Here is a 12208-nt window from a genome sequence, read left to right on the forward strand (position 1 = left end):
ATGTATTGAAACAGAGTGCAAAAAAATTATATGACTTATAGCATGGTGCAGTGGTTTATGAGACTTGATATAAGTCAGAAAATCAAATGATTTTTAATTTGTAATTTATAATCAGTACATTGCAATTTTAACTGTCTCTTGCTCTGTTAATAACATGCAAAGTGAAAGTTAGAAAAACATTGATATTAAAGAAAACATTGACACCAAATAGTTTATTAAGTAAAAAATCAAAATGAACACACCATTCTTGAGGATGCTAATCTAGTCCAGGGTTGCAGGAAGTCAGAACCCAGCCCAGCAGCATCAGGTGCTAAGTAGGATGCAGGCCTAGAAAGAGCACCAGTCAGTAACAGAGCCTGCTCACTTCCATCCAAACTCGCACTCATGCAGGGCTAATTTAGATAGATAGATAGATAGATAGATAGATAGATAGATAGATAGATAGATAGATAGATAGATAGATAGATAGATAGATAGATAGATAGATAGATAGATAGATAGATAGATAGATAGATAGATAGATAGATAGATAGATAGATAGATAGATAGATAGATAGATAGATAGAATAAATCTGCCAAACACATATAAGAATGTCTGGCATGCACAGTGGAGAGGAAAATGAACATGTTGTTAGACGATTGTTCATAATGACTAGCAATTGAAGCCTTAATATCAGAGAGAACCATTTCAGTTTCCGAATTTAGTTTCTCCTTCTTTTTCCACTTTAATAATAATAATAATAATTCATTACATTTATATAGCGCTTTTCTCAGTACTCAAAGCGCTATCCACACAGGGAGGAACCGGGAAGCAAACCCACAATCTTCCACAGTCTCCCTACTGCAAAGCAGCAGCAGCAGCACTACCACTGCGCCACTTTGTCTGATCAAATCAGCTGAAATCTGTCCACCCTTAGCAATCTGAAATCAGAGTTAAGCCAGTCACCACAGTAACAAAAATGCCACAGTACCTAAACTTGCTGTAATTTGGCATGAGATTGCTCATTTGGCAATTTTTTTTCATCTTAAAAAGTGATTTACGTTCCTTTATCCTCGCTCCAGATTATTTGTCTTTCAATTCTCTAAAGAGCTGCTCCTCTGATAAGGTGTGAGATACCTCATTTCACAGTAGTGATTGTAGTTCTACCAGTTGAATGCAGGAATATTTAATATATGTTAGTTTGCTTTCCTCAGAGTCTCTTACATATTCAGATGTTATAGACATAAGGTATCCTTAGATCCACTATGCTCTGTGACAGATAAGGGGTACTCTCGCTCCCTTGAACCCTTGGACAATATGTCAGACACCAGATAAAAGTCCAAAATGTTATTATAATAATAAATGTGCACAAAGCACCACCACTCCACAAATCTCCAATAAACCATACACAATAAACAAATCACAATAATCCTCCACTTCCAGACGCTTAGCCACCCTGCCTCCCAACTCAGCTCAACGTCTGGGATCTCCCAAAGTCCTTTTATAGTTTGTGACCCGGAAGTGCTTCTGAACCCTCAGTCAATGTGACTTCTTAGCACTTCCGGGTCAGATCAAAACTCTTCTTTTTCATCTGGAAGCACGTCATTTCTTCTGCCCATGTGACTGGGACGTACTTCCGGGGTGTAGGGAAAATAGTCCTTACTTCTCCCTGCAGTGTCCTCTGGCAGCCCCCATGGTACCCAGCAGGGCTATGAATTAAAAGTCCACTGTCCATAATTCCCTGCTAGCATTCGGGGCACTTCCACGCTACAGGGAGGGCTCCACCTAGCGGCCTGGGGGTATTGGCCAGGATGAATGGCCGGCCATATCCCACAGCTCCCTTATGACATCTCTGAAGTTCACAGCTTGTTCGAAAAGGCAGTTGAGATTGGTTGAAGATCAGTTCTGCGATGACAGCACCATATCATCAATTCAATTTATAAATCGATTTAAAAAATTATAATAACAATAACAAGCCAGAGGCCAAATGTTAACATTGTTTATCTATCTATCTATCTATCTATCTATCTATCTATCTATCTATCTATCTATCTATCTATCTATCTATCTATCTATCTATCTATCTATCTATCTATCTATCTATCTATCTATCTATCTATCTATCTATCTATCTATCTATCTATCTATCGTATCTTGTAACATTCATTAAAAGAGAAAGTTTATCAAAAAAAAGAGTAGGGAGAGAGAGACCTTCTGTAAAAATAAAAAACAAAGCATAGAAGTGATGCTCACAATGGAAAACAATGAGTTCATTCAGATAGTAGTGTTCTTCACACAGCATATGATATACGGTATAACACTGGACAATGAAGGTTATGCTTCCTGAACACTTTTAGGTATGTCTTATGAATTTTGGCCTACTAATCACAAAATCACCTTTAAATGTTCCTATTACTTACCATTTTATTGCAGATGCATATTTTTGTGATTTGTTCTCATATAAAGGTTACATATACAGTACAAAAATGACAACTGGAAAATCTGTGCTGATGTAAAAGTAGTGGCATTGATACTAGTAATGCAGCTCGGATAGACCAAGCTCCGGGACAGACATGCTAAAGAGTCTCATGACATGTAAAAAAACTGAACACTCCATAAGCATTTGGTTCTATGGTAGAAAAGTGTTGCACACCTGTCAACACAACAAGGAAATGTATGCTTCCTCTTTATATAAAACTTGGACTGATGAAAAACTTCATAAATGCGATGAACACGTAAGGTGATATTTCCACAAATAACCATTGCCTTGATTGAAGAGGGCATTTTTGCAGGTCATCAATGAGAAGCAGTCAGAGGAAATCACATGGAAAGCATTCAAGGAAGTTGTTTCAAGCATCCATTACCATTAAGTACAACATGCTGCTAAAGATTAATTTTCTGCATTCACATTTGAACTTAGTCCTCAGTGATCTTGGTGCAGTCAGTGACAGACATTGTGGAAGGTTTCATCAGGACATTGCAATAATGGAAAAGCGCTGTTAGGGCAAGTGATACACATCAATCCTGGTTGACTGTTGTTGGACACTGAAATGAGAAGCATCACATGCTGAGTACAAACAGAAATCAGCAGCCACACATTTATTTATTTATTTTTTAACTGAATTAATACAACATATCAGCATCACTAAGCGATTAAACACTAAAAATCTCTGTGTTTCTCCTAACCCTATGTGATACAGTCAATTTGAAATTATATTTGTGTTCAGCTTGAAGCTGTCTATTATAATCACCAAAAACCAACACTTTTGAAAAAAAAATGTCCAGTTTGATGTTCCATACAGTATACAAAACAACATGCTATATAACATTATGCAACATTGTACAAATAAGACATCCATCCATCTTCCAACCCGCTGAGTCTGAACACAGGGTCACGGGGGTCTGCTGGAGCCAATCCCAGCCAACTCAGGGCACAAGGCAGGAAACCAATCCAGGCAGGGTGCCAACCCACCGCATGACACACACAAACTAGGGCCAATTTAGAATCACCAATCCACCTAACCTGCATGTCTTTGGGAGGAAACCGGAGCGCCCAGAGGAAACCCACGCAGACACAGGGAGAACATGCAAACTCCACGCAGGGAGGACCCGGGAGGTGAAATCAGGTCCCCCAACTGTGAGGCAGCAGCGCTACCCACTGTGCCACCATGCCGCCCTAAATAAGACATTTTTAAGCTAATGATGATTATGCAATGCAACCACTAAATTAAGTTGTTTTTAACTTTTTTTTTTAACTTGTGTCTCAATTGGCAGGAAAGTGCTTCTGAATCAGCCAGGCTGTAGAGCTGAGGTCAGTTTGTGTCTAGGGTGGCTGACATTCTATAATATGGTAAAAGGATGGGAATCAATCTCTGTAATTTTTGGCAAATTCAATTTTCTGATTTTTCTGACGGTGTGTTTCTGTCCTGTGTAATTGTCTTAACATATCACATGGTGATGGCAAAACACAGTAAACATTCTGTGGTTCATTGAAGAGAATTATGAAGGTAATAATTCTAGAAAGAATAGATGCAGTAAGCACATCAAGGGATTTGTCTCTGCTCAGAATATTCACTCAGGGTGATACCCATCTCTTGGCCACTCATCCTCCCTGAGACAACAACAACAAAAATTGAAGGCCCTAAGTTTGAGTGTTGCCACTGCAATGTCAGTGAGGATGTGGTGGCATCACTCAGAGTGAATTCCTGAGTAGAGGTAGGAATTTTCACAATTTCACTGAAATTAAATATAAGGGAAAGTAGGAAAATATAGAAATTAATTCAAAGTTACCAATATTCTGTGAAGGTAACATGTTATGTTCTATTAGTAAGAAATCTGTAAAATTATTTCTTTTTCTGTAATCATAATTATCAACTAATTTTTGTTGAAGTAATCCATAAACCCATTGCTATTAATAGTATTAATTTTAACATATTGAATAAATAAAAGAAGCTAAAAAACTTATACAACTGCAAACATTTGAATTCGTTAAGTTTATTAAAGGTAAAATTGTTGTATAATATTCTGCAAAGATAGACAGCATACTAGGCAGAAACTCTAGCCTCATTACTCAAGGGTTGGAAGTGTTACCTGCATCAGCAAATTCGGTGCTTCGCTCAGGGGGTTTATTATGTAAAAAAAGTGGACTGTACTCTTTCAGAGCTACAAGATTAATATAAAGATTTTTTTTCCAAAGCACATGATTTATAAAAATAACTTGGTGATATATTTATACAAGATGCATGGTTTTATGAACTGGAAACATAGTCATGAAAAACCCTTTTTTAATAAAAGAAATACTAAATAATAAAAGAAATTGATACTTTTTTGTCTCTAAATTGGCAAAATTGTTTTTGAAATGTATTTTTATTATTACTTTCAGTAATAATCCTTTGCTCTGCTTGACTTTTTTTAATTATTATATTTTCTACTCAAAATGAGATTATTAAGTTCAGTAGACTTTTACAAAAATTAAACTGTATGGCTATTTGAAATGGTTCTGTAAATGGATAGCAGTAATATAGATGGATGGCGCAGTAGCTATCACTGCTGTCTTACACCTCTAGGAGAATGGGTTCAGATTTTAGCCTGGTAATTGTATCAGAGAAGGTTGCACACTCTCCTGGTACTTTTTTGCTTTCTCTTCCATGTGCCAAAATGTTTATTTTAGATTCATTTCCTACTCTAAATTGGCCCTGTTGGATTTGAGTGAGCAAGTGTGTGCTTGAGCTTGTCATGTGATTGACACTCCTCATCCCAGGATGTGTCCTACTTTGTGTCTGATACTTTTGGGGTTGGTACCATTTCACTGTTTAAATAGGAGAAGCAGGATGGAAAGTGGAAGGACGAATGAATAAACGAGTGAACATCGGTGTGCCGGAGTGTATTGTGTCAACTAGCTGCCCATCCAGAGATGAGTCCTGTCTTGCACCCAGTGCTTTTGGGATAGCCTCCAGATCGTTTTGATCTATAACCGGATAAACAAGTCAAAAAATGAATAGAGGATACATATTCTTCCTTCCATCCATCCTTCCATTATTCCCTCCTTCCATCCATTCTCTTGTTATTAAGGGTCCATCTTGTCCTGGTCACAGATAAACACAGCATTTCTGTGTTGTGTTTTCTAAGCTTTAGCACTGACAGGTTAAATGGCCTGCTCAGGGTCACCTAGTGAGATGGATGCAAGAACTGTCTTGACAGCTTTGAGATACAGTAATCCCTCCTCCATCGCGGGGGTTGCGTTCCAGAGCCACCCGCGAAATAAGAAAATCCGCGAAGTAGAAACCATATGTTTATATGGTTATTTTTATATATTTTAAGCCCTTATAAACTCTCCCACACTATTATAAACATTTCACGCACAGTTATACAGCATAAACCCTTTATATTCTCTTAGATATTAGGTAAGATTCGTTGAATACAGTAAAACCTAAATATTATTTTAAAGATATCGAGCGTCTCCGATATCAATACATTACAGCCATTACAACAGACAGGCCACCAGCAATAAATACGTACAATACAAGAAAAATTGTATACAGTAAAATGTGTGTACAGCGACACTAAACTATGTACATGTAATAAGTACTGTACGTAAATAATTAATTATGGTTACTCACCAACAATGACACGACGACTTGTCCGATAACGATGAGTTTAATTTTACTGCACAACAAAGGATAGCGTTACAGCTCTTCTAAAGGAGCCTCTTCAGGTGACTGTTTAGCACCGCCGTTGTTCTTCTTCCATCACTCTTCAATCCAAATCCCTAAAGCAGATTCCATCCATACTACTGCCTTATCACGTCCACTTGCAACTCGTTTTGCGCCCTGATTAAAGGATACTGCGGTCGTAGATCTTATATGCTTTTCCTCCTTTTTAAATAAAAAGAATCGTGGACTCATTGATGCTGTAATAATGTCCTGCAGCGGTGTAGCTGTTCCCTTCCTTCAACATATCCAAAACTTTTACCTTTTCTGCAATCCTGAAGCATTAGCAGTAACGTGCATTAATTCTGAATGAGTGAGATTAGACTTCCTGGTTAACGCAGCATTCCGTTGCTGAGCCAATCAGCAGCACACAGGAACTTAACCGCGTGCTCTGATTGGGTAGCTTCTCAGCCATCCGCCAATAGCGTCCCTTGTTTGAATTCAAATGCGTCCCTTGTTTGAATTCAAATGGGCAAATCAACTGAGGAAGCACACGTACTGTAGACCGCAGACATCCGCGAAGCAGTGAAAAATCCGCGATATATATTCACATATGCTTACATTTAAAATCCGCGATGGAGTGAAGCCGCGAAAGACGAAGCGCGATATAGCGAGGGATCACTGTATACAGTAAAGTTCAGCAGCCTAGCCATTACAGAACAAGTCCTGCACAAATAACAATATGCTGTAATGCTGTATTGCAAATTAAAATGTTAATAGTGTCATAATTTTACAGAAAAATGAATATGGTAACCAAGTTTGTGTCCCTACTTTTCACATAAAAATTTGCTCTGGATTTGATCCTGAGCCTTATGTTTTTGTTCCAGCATGTATCCATTCTAACTAGAAGAGCATCTGATCTAGCTTGGACATGTAAAACTCTTGTAATCTTTAGGGAGGTTCTACCTTTTAACTTTACAGACATTAAAGTCAAACACCATGACAATATTTCCTTTGACATTAAGCAGCACTTACTCCATTATATATTGGGAATACTTTAGAATAATTAACATAGCAAAATTGAACCTAGTAATTTTACCGGTAAAATATCACAGGAGGATGCTGGCCAGTAGCAGTTGATTGATCCTTTGCTATAGCATTACAAATGTGGTCAGGTGCATCCTGTTTGCTTTAATAATCCTTGAGATTTGTCTAGAACTTAATCGGAGTGCACCTGTGATGAACTGAATTGATTGGACATCGTTTAGAAGGGCACATGTGTACCTGTATCTATAAGGTCCCACAATTCACATTGCATATTAGGACAAAAACTGAACCTATTCAGTCCAATAAACATTTTGTAAATCTCTGTAATCAAATTGTAGTGAGGTATAAATCAGTTCAAGGGGACATAATAATTTCTAAAACTTTGAGTTGTCTCAGGAGAATTGTGACCTCAATAATTGTAAAATGGAAGAAGTTTGGAACCACCAAGGTTTCTCCTAGAGATGACTGTCTGACCAAATGGAGTAACCAGGCGTGAAAGGCCTTGGTCAAGGAGGTGACCAAGAACCCAATAGTCATTCTAAGAAATATACCCTGTTGTAATAAGAGAACCTGTTGGAAGGAGAAAACTCTCAGCAGCACTCCATCAATCAAAACATTGTTGGTAAAGTGGCTAGATGGAAGGCACTCTTAAGTAAAGGGCATAAGACAGTTTAAAGGACTCTGAAAGCATGAGGATAAAGTTCTTCTGGTCTGATTAGACAAAAATTGGACAGAGCTCCAAACACAGCTCATACATGGCACTGTTCATATCCTGCCTGATACCCTTCCCAAGGTGAAGCATACCATACCCACGGTGAAGCATGGGAGTGCTTCTCAGCAACAAGGACAGAGAGGTGGGTAGGAATTGAGGGAAGGATGAATGCAGCCAAATATAAAGGGGTCCTTGAAAAAAACCTGCTCCAGAGTGATTGTGACCTCAGACTGGGGTGACAGTTCAGGTTTCAGCACAACAATGACCTGACGCATATGACCAAGGCAATGTTGGAGTGGATTCAGGACAAGTGTCTGACTATCCTTGAGTGGCCCACCTAAAGCCTAGACTTTAACTCCATATAACATCAGTGGGGAGACCTGAAAATGGTATTTTACAAACGCTTCCCATCCAGTCTACCGGAGCTAGAGAGGATCTGCCAGGAAGAATACGATAAACTACTCAAATCTGGATGTGCAAGGCTAGTGGAGACTTACCCAAGAAGTCTCAAAGCTAGAAGTGATTCTAATGAGGCTTCCACTAAGGGCTTAATTAAGAGTCTGAATATTTATATGAATGGGAAATGTTAGTTTTTGATTTTTAATGATTTTGGAAACTTTTAAAAAAACTGTTTGCATTATGGTTTATTGAGTGCAGATTGATGGGCTAAAATGTCAAATTTTATCAATTTAAAATTAATTGTACAACTACAAGAAAGTGTGCAGAAAGTGAATGGTACCTAAATCCACTGTATAAACTGTAAATACATTGACTAGGCAATTCAACACATAGGTGAAAGTTTGTAAAGTGAAAAGGAAGCTTTAACTGTGACAATGTCTGTCAGTACTAGCAGAGACATATTCTATAATAATAATGAAAATAATAATAATGATGATATTAAACCCACACCTTCGCTCTTACTGAACAGACACATGGGCCACTCATTTCATGTGTGTTGCCTGGTCAGGGAGGTGGCACAGTCACCACAGTGCTCATTTCTTATAAAAATTGCTGATTAAAGTCCTTTGTTTGCCTAACATTTTGATTAACACTTGATTTGGATGAATTTGAACTGTGTTTAAAATCTAAATTAAAATGACAATGAGCATGTTAACACGTCATACTGTTAAAACGAGGTAATAATTAATCCTGGTTTCCAAAACAACATACTCTCCCTAACCCTTATACTCTCAAACCTTAACCCTAATTGTCAAAAACAATTTGGATTTACATCCTGCTAATGAGAAGAACCTATACAACTTGATACTTACTTCTGCCTTTTATCTTATTGCCTGAAGAGATTGACCAACATTTAAAACTATTGACTCTGTGGTCAATCACTTTGAGTGGAGTCACAAGTTTTTCCTCATGTTTATACTTTTTATTCCAAGGTTTATCTTTTGGTGGTAGATGGATGTGCAGATACTTATGTGTAACTTTGTCCTTAGATGGTCTTTCAGGTTTGTTTTCTTGTTTTGTATCCATCTCACTCACAGTATGCTCTGTCTCTTTATGGCCCAATAATGAACTAAGCACATTCAGTAACTGCTAATTGAGGAATTTATTATGTTATTTTCAAATCTAAATGTATGGGAGAGTGATAGAGTGGTTAAGTTGTGAGGGACTTTTTTCTCAGATGTCTGTGGACCTGAGTTTGATTCCCAGCTTGGTCGGTGCCTGTGGAGGTTGTACGTCCTTCCTATATTTCCATATAGGTTTTGTTGATCACCTCAAAGATTCACTTCTTAGTTTAGATGTACATGAGTCTGCAATGAGATGGACTGTCATCCTTCCAGTGTTGATTCCTGACTTCTGTTTAATCAGTCAGAATAGATTCCACCTCCTGCAATAACAAAATTACATTGTCCTAATGGATTAATTTAATGTTTGTATTTCTCCAACTAAAGGCTTAAGTAGGTAGGACGCAACTTTTTAGATTTTACAGTATGGTGGTAATTTGGGCAGCATATTTGTACATCGCTTGACCTGCTACTTCAAAGCATTAACAGATTGGGTTCAAATTTGCACTTTACTGGGGACTTTGAATGTCCCCTATGTATGAGTGTTTTTATCTCCAGGTGCTCCTGTTTTCCCTCCACATCCAAAAGAGTTGCATGTTAATTGGAAACTCCAAATAACATTCATGTTAGGTCATGTTATTAATTTTAAAGTGGCCCAGTATGTGAAAGTGTGGTGTTTCTTTAGACTGGTGTCCCATTCAGGGTTGGTTTTGCATTGCACCACATGCTGATAGACTGTGGGTCACTGTGACCCTGAATTGAAACAGGCATGTTCGGAAAATGCTACAGCTTTTTCCACTAGCTTACTTTTCCAAGGATTTTAGCAGAAAAACTCCTTTTTATAACTTGTAACTTATTGCTGTATTTACCATCACTGTTTGCTCCCGAACTGCACACAGTGAAGGTTTAATAATTTAATAAAAAAACAAGTCCCCACAACACTCACTTCAGCTTGGCAGCGAATATCAACCATCAAACCCGTCAATGAAGCATTCCTCTTGAGGAATAAAGGCTTATAAAGAGTTCTGCTGCGCCTGTGCCATTTGTCATCCTTAAAGATGCATTATTTTTTGTAGCTCACAGTGCTCTCATGTGGTTAGAGTGGGAAATGAGAGAGCAAATACTGCAAATGCTTTCAGCTTTCTGTTTCTTGTATTTCCATTATAGTTACTTGCCATAACCATGAAGAATCTGGACAAACACCTTTTAGTAGGGACATTTTGTGTGTTAAGGATCTGCATTGTATATCTGTATTTTTCCTCTGTTCTAGTGTTTATTCTAACCTCCAGTTAGTAAGATCAACTTCTGATGCCTCTCTTTGCCCCTCTTTGTCCCCAGCACACTTCTTTTAAAGCACACTTCATGACGGGAGCACATTCTCACAAACCACCAAACACAGGGCAGCAGTCCACCGTGTGTCATGTTAGCTCTTTAAGAATAAGATTAATCTTCGCTGATAACTGCCAAAGCCGCAGATTAACTGATCTCAGTCAGCTTTTCAACTTGGGGTGCATCCGGCAGATGCACTAACCCCCAAATCCTGGCAAAAGCCCTGAATGCGATTTCTTTTAATGGATGATCCAAGCTGCTTTTTATTTCACTGACACATCTCAGTAGCAGACGGATGCTTGTGTTATCTCTGAAGACATAAAAGATTTAGTAGAATTAAACCAGGCCTTTATCCAAATAACTTCTAGAAGATTAATTCGCATTACCTGTCCAGGGCAAACAGATAACGTTTATTAATTATTTTGTTCGGGGATTGTGCAATTTAATTTTTGCTTTTATGGTGCCTTCATTATTAACCTGATCAGTTTCTTCAAAGAAAAGTATTGACATAGGCTGCTGCGTAATCATAAGTTCAGAAATCAGGGACTTCTAAGTGCAGCAAAGCAGGAAGGATGGGTGCATCACCACTAAATTCAAATGACTCAGTGCTGTAGGAAAAAAATTACAAAATAACATAACATCTTCAGACCTGCTAAATACATCTCATGGTCACAGGGAGCTTAACTCCACCAGTATTGGATATAAAGTAGATAACAACTCTGGATAGTGTGCCAGTCCAACACATATCATATCATATTATGTAATATTGTATCTCAAAGTCACTTCTTTGAATTCAGAGTTGCTGGAGGCCGAATCATACCCAAGTAGCATTGGATGAAGTTACGAATTAGGCTTGGACAGGCCCAATTCCTTCAGTCACACTTAAACTGAGAGCAATTTGGAATAATCAAGTAACCTAATAGGATGAAACAAATAGATTAGTGTGATAGAAAAATCTAGCTAACCACTTTCTTCTTGGATACCTTACCAAATTTTCAAATGCAAATTTCAAATTACAAAATGAAATGCAGTTACTGCATATACTCACTTATAAGTCAGGTCTTGAAACCTGAAAAATCAATCATAAAATCAGACCCTGACTTATACACGTGTTCAAAAATGCGACACTTAAATATATATATATATATATATTTACATCTTCTTACCTCCTCCAATCTCGCATCAGTTTCTAAACACATCAAATTTTGTTGCAGCAACGCAGTTACCAATTTCTTTTGCTACTTCAACAACGTTTAATTTAAAACCAGCTTCATATTTTCTTCTGATCGAACACTCCATTGTAGATAAAGAATGCTCTTACGATCAAGGTGTATGAGGGTGTGAGACACAAAAAACACAAAACAGTACAAACGTTAATTCGGAATAGTTCAGGTATTACCGTGTGGTCACATAGGCACAATAGAGATAGAGGTTAGGAGCACCCGCTGATACGGCGCATTGCCACACCCAC

At 37.9% G+C, this 12208-nt stretch overlaps 1 protein-coding gene across 2 annotated transcripts in view; it reads left to right on the forward strand.

The window, feature by feature from the left end:
* LOC114652254 (cingulin-like protein 1) overlaps positions 1-12208 on the forward strand; it is a 245084-nt gene that overhangs the window by 153095 nt on the left and 79781 nt on the right. The window lies entirely within an intron of this gene.

This window comes from Erpetoichthys calabaricus, chromosome 5 (genome assembly GCF_900747795.2).
Source record: "Erpetoichthys calabaricus chromosome 5, fErpCal1.3, whole genome shotgun sequence".
Lineage (NCBI taxonomy): Eukaryota > Metazoa > Chordata > Cladistia > Polypteriformes > Polypteridae > Erpetoichthys > Erpetoichthys calabaricus.